The sequence below is a fragment of the Sapajus apella genome, unplaced genomic scaffold, assembly GCF_009761245.1.
Source record: "Sapajus apella isolate SASKATOON/1434 unplaced genomic scaffold, GSC_monkey_1.0 scaffold149, whole genome shotgun sequence".
NCBI lineage: Eukaryota > Metazoa > Chordata > Mammalia > Primates > Cebidae > Sapajus > Sapajus apella.
The window spans coordinates 2,650,349-2,663,968 of NW_022437089.1; the positions used below are offsets into that span (position 1 = coordinate 2,650,349).

At 44.6% G+C, this 13,620-nt stretch overlaps 1 long non-coding RNA gene across 1 annotated transcript; it reads left to right on the forward strand.

Moving 5' to 3' along the window:
* Positions 1–1,094: 1,094 nt before the first annotated feature.
* On the forward strand, positions 1,095–13,406 carry LOC116541192. Its single transcript, XR_004264745.1, has 3 exons — positions 1,095–1,110; positions 8,170–8,172; positions 11,106–13,406. It is a non-coding gene; the product is annotated as an uncharacterized LOC116541192 (long non-coding RNA).
* The last annotated feature ends 214 nt before the right edge of the window (positions 13,407–13,620 follow it).

Here is a 13,620-nt window from a genome sequence, read left to right on the forward strand (position 1 = left end):
TCTTGCTCCAGGAAACTGAGAGCTGAGGCTGGAGCTCCCAGACAGTCAAGGCTGGAAGTGACCATCCATCACTGATGGCAGCCTGCGAAGGGTCCTGCTTCTGTCCCTCAGCCTGTCATAGTCTGGGCTTGGGTAGCAGCTGTGGTCTGGAGAGAGTCGCAGATGGAGCAGAATGTGCCTGCATTTGTTTCCCAGGGCTGCTGTAACAAAGTGCCACAAAATGGGCAGCTTAAAACAACAACAGAGATTTGTTGTCTCACAGCTTCGAAGTCCAGAAGTTGGAAATAAAGATGTTGGCAGTGTTCCTGATCACATGTTCTTAGGCTCCCTTGAAACAGAAGTTGATACAAGGCCAAGCAAAGTTTCCCAGACAAGGCTTTATGAAGGCTTATGCCCCAAAAGATTGCGCAGAAGAGAGACAGTGCAGGAGGAAGGATTCTTGGCTGGCTCCCCGAGGGGAATGCATTGTGGTTTCTTAAGGAGGGTGACATGCATAATTTATGGGTTAGGTGAGTGTCATTACACATATGGGGGGCGGTGATCAGATGCAGTAAAGAATCATGCTAACACATACGTTGCATGATTAGAAAATGGCAATAAGCCCCTCCCTGGGTGGGGACTTTAGTATTATCATGAGGTCAGGGGTAAGTATTATCATAAGACCAGGGTCATTCTCCTGACTTTGTGCACCAGCAGATGATAGACTCAACTCCCTTATGGTGGAATGATGCTTATCTTATTTTTTCTCAGACAGTTGGCAAGGTCTGGTCAGCTAGTATGGCACCTGGAGGGTGGTGCTGCAAGGTCTGGTGGTCAGTGGGAGTGGGCCAAGTCCCATTTCTGCTCTGTCTCAGCAGGGGTATGCTCCCTGTGAAGGCACTAATGAAGGATCAGTTTCAGGCCTCTCTTCAGCTTCTGTTAGTTTCTTGGCTTGTGACAGCAAAGCTCCAATTTTTTTGTTTTGTTTTGTTTTGTTTTCGAGATGGAGTTTTACTCTTGCTGCCCAGGCTGGAGTGCAGTGGCACAATCTTGGCTCAATACAACCTCCATCTCACCTCCTGGGTTGAAGCGATTCTCCTGACTCAGCCTCTGGAGTAGCTGGGATTACAGGTGCCTGATACCACGCCTGGCTAGTTTTTGTATTTTTAGTAGAGACGGCGTTTCGCTATGTTGGCCAGGCTGGTCTCAAACTCCTGACATCAAGTGATCCACCTGCCTTGGTCTCCTAAAGTATTGGAATTACGGGTGTGAGCCACCACGCCCGGCTAAAGCTCCAGTCTTTAAATGGCTTTTTCCCTGTGTGCATTTGTTTCCAAATCCTGCCCCCGCCAAGGTTTTTTTTTTTTTTTTTGAGACGAAGTCTCAGTCTGTCGCCCAGGGTGGAGTACAGTGGCGCAATCTTGGCTTTATAGCAGGAGCATAACCCTGCTGACACAGACCAGATCTCAGCTCACTGCAACCTCCATCTCCCAGGTTCAAGCAGTTCTCCTGCCTCAGCCTCCTGAGTAGCTTGGATTACAGGTGTATGCCACCACACCCGGCTAATCCTTGTATTTTTAGTAGAGATAGGGTTTTACCGTGTTGGTCAGGCTGGTCTCGAACTCCTGACCTCGTGATCCACCTGCCTTGGCCTCCAAAAGTGCTGGGATTACAGGTGTGAGCCATCATGCCTAGCCAAATTTCCCCTTTTTAAAATCATGATCATAGTGGATTAAGGCTGGCCCTAACGATTTACTCTTGACTTGATCATCTGCAAAGACACTATTTCCATATAAGGTCATATTCACAAGTACTGGGATTAGGACTTCAACCTAGAGGGCCTGACTACTGGTTCCACACACCATGGCATCTCCTAGTGTGCCCCATCCTCTTCCTGGGTGCCCCAGGCATAACACAGGAGGGCCTGACTGCAGGGCTTTAGGCTGGCATTTGGATCATCTGCCTAGCTAGGGCTGTGACCAGACTCAGATAGGAGGTGGGACCTGACTCCTGAGGGAAGGCTCAAACTCTGGACCAGACTGTAGAGTAGCTGATACAGGGAAATGGCAAAAGTACCCCTCCATAAGACACATCCACCAGTGCCATGTGAGTTTGCCATTCCATGGTAACACCTGGAAAATACTGCCCTTTTCCATGGCAATAACCTGAAAGTTACTACCGCTTTTCTAGAAGTGTCTAAATAATCTGCCCCTTAATTTGCATATAATTAAAAGTGGGTATAAATATAATTGCAGAACTGCCTCTGAGCTGCTACTCAGCTCACTGCCTATGGGGTATTCCTGCTCCATAAGGGTATCCTCTGCTGCTGCTGTGCACGGCTCCTTCAATAAAAGTTGCTGTCTAACACCACCGACTTGCTCTTTAATTCTTTCCTGGGTGAAGCCAAAAGCCCTCCTGTACTAAGCCCCAATTTCTGGACTCACCTTCCCTGCATCAAGAGTACTCTGGGGTTGGGAGCACTCTGGGGGTTTGAAGGCAGGATGAAATGGACACTGTTCTCTCTCTGGGTCCTGAGCTCTCTTGGGGGCTCTGATGCTCCCTGCAACCTGAGCAGAAAGAAGTACCTGCAGTCTGAGGCTCCCAAAGGCAAAAGCCCCTTCTGGGTCAGATAGGCAGCCCTTCTACCCTGCATGCCTGCAGAGCTTCTGGGGTTTTGTGGGGAGCCTCAGCAGAGCTGGATCCTGGTCTGTGGAGGTGAAGCAGGCCCCAGAATACATCTTTAGCATCCAGAGAGTGGGAGGGTGTGGATGGAAGCAAGGTACAGGCATCCTCAGCTCTAATCTAACCAAGTATAAAAATACTAGTGTGAATATGCTTCCTGGAGCTAGGCTCTGGGGAGCCCTGGGCTGGTTTATATATAACAGGATCTGTGTGGCTCATGAGGCTCCTTGTGGGACCTGGGCTACCTCATGATCACACAAACGAACCCACAGTTGGGATGCCACTCCTGTATGGACTGGACACATCTTCATTCAACTCACAAACTTTCCCTAAGTGGCCCCTGGAGACCTGGTTCTGGGCTGGAACCTGAGTGTGAAGCCACTGGAGGCTGAGGCACCGTAGGTGAGTTAGTCACCTTAGCCTGGCCCTCCCCTCTGCATAGAGCACTAGCCATACCTAGCAGACTGATATGAGTTCACCTGAGCAAGACACCTACACACAGTGGTACTCAGAAAAAGCTAATAATTCCTTATTGGAATGAGACAGGGCGGGCATGGCGGCTCATGCCTGTAATCTCAGCATTTTGTGAGGCTGAGGCAAGCAGATTGCTTGAGCCCAGAAGTTTGAGACCAGTCTGGGCAACACAGCACAATCCCATGTCTACAAAAAACACAAAAGTCATTAGCTGGGCATGGTGGTGCTTGCCTATAGTCCTAGGTATTGGGGAGGCTGAGGCAGAAAGACTGATTAAGCCTGGGAGGCAAAGGTTGCAGTGAGCCAAGATTGTGCCACTGCACTCCAGCCCGGGTGACAGAATGACACCCTGTCTCAAAAAAAAAAAAAAAAAGAGAGAGAGAGAGGGAAAGAAGAGAGATGCGACAACTCTTGGAGATCATGTGATGAGGTGTGGTTTATAGCAGGGCAAGTTTCGAAAGACCCTATGAGCCCTGAGGAGGTGTTGCTGATCACTGGGCATCTGTGAAGGCCTCAGAGATAAGGTGACCTGGACCCGAAATGACCATGCTGTGGGTTTAGGAGCTGGTGGACGGTGTGGTTGGAGCACAGGTCCAGAATGTGGTTGGCCAGGCCCAGGCAGCATTGGACTGTGGACAAACTTGAATGCCAGGCCAATTCCTGGTGAGGGAATACTAGGGACTGGGTTTTCTTCTTTTTATTCATTTTATTTTTATTTTTATTTTTATTTATTTTGAGACAGAGTCTTATTCTGCTGCCCATGCTGGAGTACAGTGGTACGATTTTGGCTCACTGCAACTTCCGCCTCCCAGGTTCAAGCAATTCTCCTGCCTCAGCCTCCTGAGTAGCTGGGATTACAGGTGCACACCACCATGTCCGGCTAATTTTTGAATTTTTTTAGTAGAGTCAGGGTTTCACCACATTGACCAGGTCGGTCTCGAACTCCTGACCTTGTGATCTGTCTGCCTCAGCCTCCCAAAGTGCTGGGATTACAGGCGTGAGCCACCACACCCAGCCTCCTGTTTTTATTGAGGTAAAAATCACATACTATAAAATTAACTGTTTTAAGATGTACAATTCAGTGACATTGAGTGCATGCACAATATTGTGCAACCATCACCTCTTAGTTTCAAAATATTTTTATCATCCCAAAAGGAAGTCCCACCTATTAAGCAGCTATGACCTAATCTGCCCTCCCTCTGACCCCTGGCCACCACTCACCTGCTTTCTATTGCTACGGATACCTATTCTGGATATTTCGTATGAATGGAATCATATAGTCTGTGACGTTTTGTGTACAGCTTCTTCCAGGTTGTAGCAAATATGAGCACCTCAATCCTTTTTATGACTGAATATTATTATTCATATTATTGTATAGATATACCACATTTTGTTTGTTGAGTCATCTCTTGATGGACATTTCCATTTTTTTGTTATTGTGAGTAGGGCTGCTATGAACACTTACGTACGTGGTTTTGTTTGAATACCTGTTTTCAATTCTTTTGTGATGTGTCTAGAAATGAAATTGCTGGGTCCTATGGTAATTTTATGTTTAGCCTTTTGCAGAACCTCCAAACTTTTCCATAGGCTGTGCCAGTTTACATTCCCATCGGCAATGTTCACATTTCTTCATTTCTTTGTCATCACTTGTTAGTTTCTGTTTGTTTTGTTTTTTGAGATGGAGTCTCACTGTGTCACTCAGGCTGGAGTGTGGTGGCACAATCACAGCTTGCTCCAACCTCTGCCTCCCAGGTTCAAGGAATTCTCCTGCCTCAGCCTCCCCAGTAGCTGGCATTACAGGTGTGTGCCACCACTCCCGGCAAAGTTTTGTATTTTTAGTAGAGATAGGGTTTTAGCATGTTGGCTAGGCTGGTCTCGAACTCCTGGCCTCAAGTGATCTGCCCACCTCAACCTCCCAAAATGCTGGGATGACAGGCGTGAACCATAGTGCCCAGACTTCTTGTTGTTGTTTTTGGTAATAGTTATTCTAATGGGTGTCAAGTGGTATCTTATTATAATTTTGATTTGCTTTTCCCTGATGGCTAGTAACGTTGAGCATCTTTTCATGTGCAATTTGTGTATCTTCTCTGGAGAAAAGTCTTTTCAAGTCTTTCTCCATTATCAAATTGTGTTGTCTTTTTGTTGTTGAGTTCTTTATATGTTCTGGATATTATACCTTTAGGAGATACGACTTGCAATGTTTTTCTCCCATATGATTGGTTTCCTTTTCACTTTCTTGGTAGTGTCCTTTGATGTTCCACGTTTTAAATTTTGTACATAAGTTTTAAATTTTGATGAAGTCCAACTTACCTATTTTTTCTTTTGTTTCCTGTGCTTTTGGTGTCATACTCAAAATCATTGCTAAATCCAATGCCAATAAACACATGAAAAGAGGCTCAATATCACTGGCCATTAGATCAATGAAAATCAAAACCACAATGAGATACCATTTCATACCCTTTGGAGTGACTATCTTTTTTTAAAATGGAAACTAACTAGTGTTAGTGAGTATATGGAGAAATTGGAGCCCTCGTGCATTGCTGGTGAGAATGTGAGATGATAGTGCCACGGAAATACACACTTAAAAACGTTTAAAATGGTAACTATTATGTCATGTGTCTTTCCCCACAACAAATGATTAAAATGGTAAATTATACCGCACACAGCACAGTCTTCTTCAGAACTTACCCTGAAATAGTTTCATGTATGATGAAAGGAGACCCTTATCTCCTAAAGTGATAAGCAGCCTTTTTGTTCATGCTGCCACTGCATGCCCCAGGCTCTCTCACACACACCCAGCACAATCTCACCCACCTGAGTCCACTCCCACCTGGCCCATTTTGCCTCCTTCCATCGTCCTATTCCCCTATTTAACTCACCCCTCTACCCCATACAAACCACTATCAATCACAGATCTGTTTAACATATCTGTAGTTTTTCCTTTGGGATCATACAGTTTGTGATCTCTTCTGACTGGCTTCTTTCACTTAGTGATATATATGTCGATTCATACACATCTTTGCATGGCTTCATGCGTCACCCCTTTCTCTCTCTTTCTCTTTTTAATTTTGAGGAGTCCTGCTCTGTTGTCAGGCTGGAGTACAGTGGTGCGATCTCGGCTCACTGCGATCTCCACCTCCCAGATTCAAGTGATTCCTCTGCCTCAGCCTCCCAAGTAGCTGGGACTACAGGTATGAGCCACTACGCCCGGCTGTTTTTTTGTATGTTAGTAGAAACGAGGTTTCACCATGTTGGCGAGGATGGTCTCGATCTCCTGACCTCAGATCACTCCTTCCTCTTACTGAATAGCATTCCATTCCATGGATGTACCCAGCTTGGTTATTCATTCATCTATTGAAGGCCATCCTGACTCCTTAAAGTATTTGGCCATTTTGAAAAGATCAGCTGTACATAATTGCATATTGGTCTTCATTTGGACCTAAGTTTACAAAGCAGTTATCTATATAGCTAGGAGTGCAATTGCTGGCTTTTATGGTGAGAACATGTTTAGCTTTGCGAAAAACTGCCAAATTGTCTTCTGAAGCCAACGTACCATTATACATTCCACTAGCATTGAATGAGAGTTACTGTTGCAATTTTCATTGCATTAAAAAAAGATTTTAGCCATTTTAGTAGATGTTCAGTGGTCCTCATTGTTACATTAATCTGCTTTTCCCTCATGCCAAGTGCTATTGAGCATTATTTTGGATGCTTGTTTGCCATCTGTGTATTTTTCTTTTCTTTCTTTCTGTCTTTCTTTCTTTTTTTGAGATGGAGTATTCCTCTGTTGCCCAGGCTGGAGTGCAGTGGCATCATCTCAGCTCACTACAACCTCTGCCTCCCAGGTTCAAGTGATTCTCCTGCCTCAGCCTCCCGAGTAGCTGGGATTACAGGCATGTGCCATCAAGCCTGGCTAATTTTTGTATTTTTAGTAGAGACGAGGTTTTGCCATGCTGGCCAGGCTTGTCTTGAACTCCTGGCCTCAAGTGATCACCTGCCTCCACTGTCTAAAGTGCTGGGATTACAGGCATGAGCCACTGCATCCAGGCATAGCATCTGTATATTTTTTGGTGAGGTGTCTTTATATTTTAATTCAGGTTTTTTTCTTCTTCTTGTTGAGTATTAGAATTTCTTTGTATATTTTGCACACAAGTCTTTTTCAGGGTTGTTTTGTGAATATTTTCTCTCAGTCTGTGGCTTGTTTTTTGATTCTCTTAACAAGATATTTCACAGAGTAGTCATTTTAAATTTTAATGAAGTCCACATTCTCATTTATTTCTTTTATGGACTGGCTTTTGATATGGTATTTAAGAAGTCATCACCAACCCAAAGTCATGTGGATTTTCTTCTGTAACTTTTACAATTTTGTATTTGAAAATTTAAGTCTATAGACTGTCTTGAGTGTTTTTTTGGGATGAGCTATGAGGTTTTTGTCTACGTTCATTTTTTCCCCTATGGTTTCCGATTGCTCTGTTACCATTTGTGGAACAGACTTTTATTTCCCCGATGAATTGCTTTTGCCCCTTTGACAAAATAAGTTGACTGTATTTACTCAGGTTTTTTGGGTTCTGTATTGTGTTCTGTTTATCTGTTTGTCCATTCCTTCACCAATATCACTCTCTTCATTACTTTAGCTTTGTGGTGAAGCTAACATTAATGAGTGTACTGCTCCTAAACAAGGAGTATTTGCATTCATTTATATATTTTTTTATTCCTCTCAACCGTGATCCAAGGTTTTCTGAATGCATATTTGTATGTATTTTGTTAGATTTATGCCTATAAATTCACTTGTGGGGGTGCTATTGTAAATGGTATTTTTAAAAATTTCAAGTCCAAATTATTCCTATACATTGCTGCTGATAGAGGGAAAATCAGGCAGTGCGTGGTGGCTAGGATTACACCTGTAATTCTAGCACTTTGGAAGGCCTGGTTGGGAGGATCACTGGAGCTTGGCAGTTCTAGACCAGCATGGGCAACATAGCTAGACCTGCCCCACCCCTTAAAAAGTAAAATAAATAAATAAAAGAAAATCAGATGGTGCCGGGTGTGGTGGTGCACACCTGTAATCCCAGTGCATTGGGAGGCTGAGGCTGGAGAATCTCTTAGAACCGGGGAGCTGGAAGCTGAACCTGGGAGTTGCGATTATGCCACTGCACTCCAGCATGGGCAACAGAGTGAGACCCTCTCTCTTAAAAAGAAAAGAAAGAAAATCAATTAAGTTTCATCTACTGACCATCTTTTTTTTTTGAGACAGAGTCTGGCTCTGTCACCCAGGCTGGAGTGCAGTGACAGGATCAATATCTGCCTCGTGGGTTCAAGCAATTCTCCTGCCTTAGCTTGCCGAGTAGCTGGGATTACTGGCACGTGCCCCCATGCCCAGCTAACTTTAGTATTTTTAGTAGAGACCAGGTTGCGCAATGTTAGCCAGGCTGGTCTCGAATTCCTGACCTCAAGTGATCCACCCACCTTGGCCTCTCAAAGTGCTGGGATTACAGGCGTGAACTGATCATTTTCTTTGCTTGCTACCTCCGTGCGTTCCGATCAAGGCACGGGACGGCGGATTCAATTTCATTTCAGTTCGAATGGCGATCATTAAAAAATCTGGAGACAACAGATGCTGGAGAGGATGTGGAGAAATAGAAACACTTTTACACTGTTGGTGGGAGTGTAAATTAGTTTAACCATTGTGGAAGACAGTGTGGCGATTCCTCAAGGACCTAGAAATAGAAATTCCATTTGACCCAGCAATCCCATTACTGGGTATATATCCAAAGGATTATAAATTGTTCTACTATAAGGACATATGCACACAAATGTTCATTGCAGCACTGTTTACAATAGCAAAGACCTGGAAACAACCCAAATGCCCATCGATGATAGACTGGACAGGGAAAATGTGGCACATATACACCATGGAATATTATGCATCCATCAAAAACGATGAGTTCGTGTTCTTTGTAGGGACATGGATGAACCTGGAAACCATCATTCTCAGCAAACTGACAGAAGAGCAGAAGATCAAACACCGCATGTTCTCACTTATAGGCGGGTGTTGAACAATGAGAACACATGGACACAGGGAGGGGAGCATCATACACTGGTGTCTGTTGGGGGGAAACAGGGGAGGGACAGCGGGGGGTGGGGAGTTGGGGAGAGAGAGAATGGGGAGAAATGCCAGATATAGGTGATGGCGAGGAAGGCAGCACATCACACTGCCATGTGTGTACCTATGCAACAATCTTGCATGTTCTTCATATGTACCCCAAACCTAAAATAAAATAAAATAAAAAATAACATAAACAAAATAATAAAATAAAATAAATAAAATAAAATATAAAATAAAAAATAAATTTCCAAAATCGCGGCCTGGAAAAATCCAGACGCGGATTTTCAGCGATTCCCCAGGCCTGCCGCAAGGGGGCGCCCGGCTCCTGCCAAAGAAGAGCGTGCGCACTGCGCCTCATCCGCATGGCGGCGTCCTGGGCGTGTATTGTGAGGACTCAGCTTCCTTTCATCAGGACCCGCTTGGGAGAGGCCGCTTCGAGACACCCGGGGCCGCGTCCAAGGTGAGGAAAAGGTTTCCCGTCCCCGCTGAGTGCGGCGGAGGGAGCACAGCCGCGTTTTCCGTTGGGCACTTTGTGGGAGCGTCAGTTCTTGGAGGCTTGGGCGTGTCACTCCCACACAGGCCAAGATGCCGTTATGGATGCGAGTGCGCTTCTGGGGAGATACCCCGGTACCGGGAGAGGAGGAGGAACCGTCGGCCACAGCCTGAGACCGCAGAAACAGGCGCCTAGGATCAGTGCTTGGTGTTTTTTTTTGTTTGTTTTTAAGACGGGGTTTCACCATGTTGGTCAGGCTGGTCTTGAACTCCCGACCTCAGGTGATCCATCCACCTCGGCCTCTCAAAGTGCTAGGATTGCAGTCGTGAGCCACTAAGCCCGGCCAGTGCTTGGTGTTTTAACCCCTTGTTTATTAATGTAGTGGAAACAACACAGCAAAACAGAAAAGTAGGCACATTAACGCTAGTTAACACTTAGCTGTAAACCTGTATGGCCCTGGGGTCTTTTTTTTTTTTTTTTAAAGACGAGGTTTCCCCATGTTGTTCAGGCTGGTCTTGAACTCCTGACCTCAGGTGATCCGCCGCCTTGGCCTCCAAAGTGCTTGGATTACAGGCGTGAGCCACAGCGCCCGGCCAGTGCTTGGTGTTTTAGTCCCTTGTTTATTAATGTAGTGGAAACAACACAGCAAAACAGAAAAATAGGCACATTAACGTTAGTTAACGCTAAGCTGTAAACCTGTATGGCCCTGTTTTTGTTTTTTTTTTTTCTCTTTAATTTTATTATTTATTTATTTATTTATTTAATTGCATTTTAGGTTTTGTCTCCCCATGCCATCTCTCCCCAACTCCCCACCCCGCGCTGTCCCTCCCCTATTTCCCCCCAACAGACCCCAGTGTGTACTGCTCCCCTCCCTGTGTCCATGTGTTCTCATTGTTCAACACCTGCCTATGAGTGAGAACATGGCGGTGTTCTTTTCCATTTTTTTTTTTTTTTAGACTGAGTCTCACTGTGTCACCCAGGCTGGATGCAGTAGCCAGGTCTCAGCTCGCTGCAGTCCCCGCCTCCCGAGTTTAAGCGATTCTCCTGCCTCAGCCTCTGGAGTAGCTGGGACTACAGGCACTTGCTACCATGCTCAGCTAATTTTTGTATTTTTGGTAGAGAGCGGTTTCACTATGTTGGCCAGGCTGGTCTCGAACTCCTGACCTCAAGTGATCTACCCGCCCCGGCTTCCCAAAGTGCTGGGATTGCAGGCGTGAGTCACTGCGCCTGGCCTGGGTTCCTTTTCTTCCTCCCTTCATTGTCCAGGCTGGAGTGCAGTGATGGCACAATCTCCGCTCGCTGCAACCTCAGCTTCCTGGGCTCAAACAATTCTCATGCCTCAGCCTCCTGAGTAGCAGGGACTAACGACAGTGTGCCACCACGGCCGCGTAATTTTCTGGTGTATTTTTAGTAGAGATGGGGTTTCACCATGTTGGTCAGGCTGGTCTCAAACTCCTGACCTCAAGTGATCTGCCCACCTCGTCCTCCCAAAGTCCTGGGATTACAGGTGTAAGCCACCACACCTGGTCTCTGAGGTCCTTTTCTAATGGGAGATCTGTAAGCATCATTTCAAGCTTTTCTATGAAAATTGGTGTATTTAAATTTTCCTTTAAAGTCCATTTTGTTAACATGTATTTTTACTATGAAATCGCCCATTTTCCCAAGGTTTCCAGTTTGATTCAAAAAATTTCTCTTGACTTCTAATTTATCTCTTTCTAGTCTTCAACAGAATTCTTAATCCTATGTATCTGTTTCCATCAATAATATTTTAAAAATATACTTCTTAGTTTAGCTTTTCAATTGAGAGAATTGTTATATTTGACAATTTCTCATGACCCAATGACAATCTTTAATGATTTTAAATTAATTTCTACCTAATACAGTACCTCTTGCAGGACCCCGCTGTCAGTGGTATTGTTACTGACCAGAGTTTCTTGGCTCTCCAGTAACAGAAATTGAGATGAGGCTGAGCAAGTTTCCCAGACAAAGCTTTTGTTTAAGTGTTTTGTTTAGCTTGGTTAAATTTATTCCACAAAGCTTTTATTTTTGTGTTTTATATTCAAACACAAGGGAGGCAGCAGAAGAGAGAATTCTGTCTGGCTCCCTGAAGAGATTCAGGAGGGGAGTGTTTTTAAGGTTTGGCTCTGTTGCCCAGCCTGGAGTTTAGTGGCACCATCTTGGCTCAGTGCATCCTCCTGGCCTCAAGCCATCTTCCCACCTCAGCCCCCCGAGTAGCTGGGACTACAGGCATGAACCACCACACTCAGCCCAGCATGTTATTAAGTTTCAGTAATTAGTCTTGCCATTTGTTTTTCATTCAACACTGAGATTTTGTTTTTCTTTACTAATTATCTCATATATGGACTTTTGTTCTATTAAACTATTTATTTGATGTACAAATTGAGGGTGATTCTTGCAGATTATCTAGCAAATAAATACATTTTTGTTTTTAGAAAAACCACAATGTTAACTTGTTAGATATCACAACTGCTATGACTTTAAGGATTTGGCTGGACAGTGTCTTAGACATATTTGATAAGGGTGGACATTGGGTAAATGGTTTGGGGGAACATGAGAGCAGATGAGACTGTAGGCAGATGAGACTGAATCCAAATGGAAAGAGACATTTTTTTTCTCCCAGTTGGGGCAGGCAGTGAAGTGAAATGGGTCTGTGGATTGGACTGTCAGGTAGAAACCTTGTATTTCTTTGGAGGCTGTCTTTCTTTGGTTAAATACATTGGAGTATTTTCTGTGGAGTTGCAGTAACTGCTGGGGAATCTTTAAGAGAAGAGATGTTACACTTTACACTGCTATTGCAAGATTCCTAGAAATATGAAATTACTGGAAAAGAAATTATAAACAACCACATCAATGCCATGTCAGTAAAGCAGAGACAACATCAAACTTCATTATAGAGGCCAAACCCCATCCAAATCCAGGTCAGTGGAAGCTGTGTACCAAGAGCCCTGGTGAGAATCTCGATGCTATATCAATATTGTAGCTGTCATATCAGCCTTACGGTGTCATCAGTATTACAGGTGTCATATGAGTCTTAGGGGTGTGTTAGCAGTATTGTGGGTGTCATATCAGTATTGTGTGTATCATATTTGTATTGCAGGTGTCATATTGGTGTTATAGGTGTCATATCAGTATTGTGGGTGTCCCATCAGTCTTATGGGGATCATATCACTATTGTGGGTGTCACATCAGTCTTATGGGCATCATATCAGTCTTACGGGTGTCATATCTGAATCTCAGGAGTGTCATATGAATTTTGTGGTGCCATGTCAGTCTTATGGATGTCATATCAGGTATTACAGGTGTCACATCAGTCTTATGGGGGGGGTCATAGCAGTCTTGCAGGTATCATCAGTATTGTGGGTGTCACATCAGTCTTACAGGTGTCACAGCAGTCTTGTGGGTGTCATATCAGTATTATGATATGCCATGATATGTCATACCAGTATGACATGTTTTCTAAAAATACCCTCACAGACATACCTAGACATAGTGCTTTAATAGCTGTGTATCCCTTAATCCAGTAAAGTTTACACCTAAAATTAACCATCACAGGCCAGGAGCAGTGGCTCATGCCTGTAATCCTAGCACTTTGGGAGGCCAAGGTGGGTGGATTACGAGGTCAGGAGTTTGAGACCACCCTGGCCAACATGATGACACCATCTCTACTAAAAATACAAAAAATAAGGCAGGTGTGGTGGCGTGTGCCTGGAATCCCAGCTACCTGGGAGGCTGAGGCAAGAGAATCACTTGAATCCAGGAGGCAGAAGTTGCAATGAGCCAAGATTGTGCCATTGCACTCCAGCCTGGGTGACAGAGCAAGACTCCTTGAAAAAAAAAAAAAAAATTAACCATCACAGTATTTATG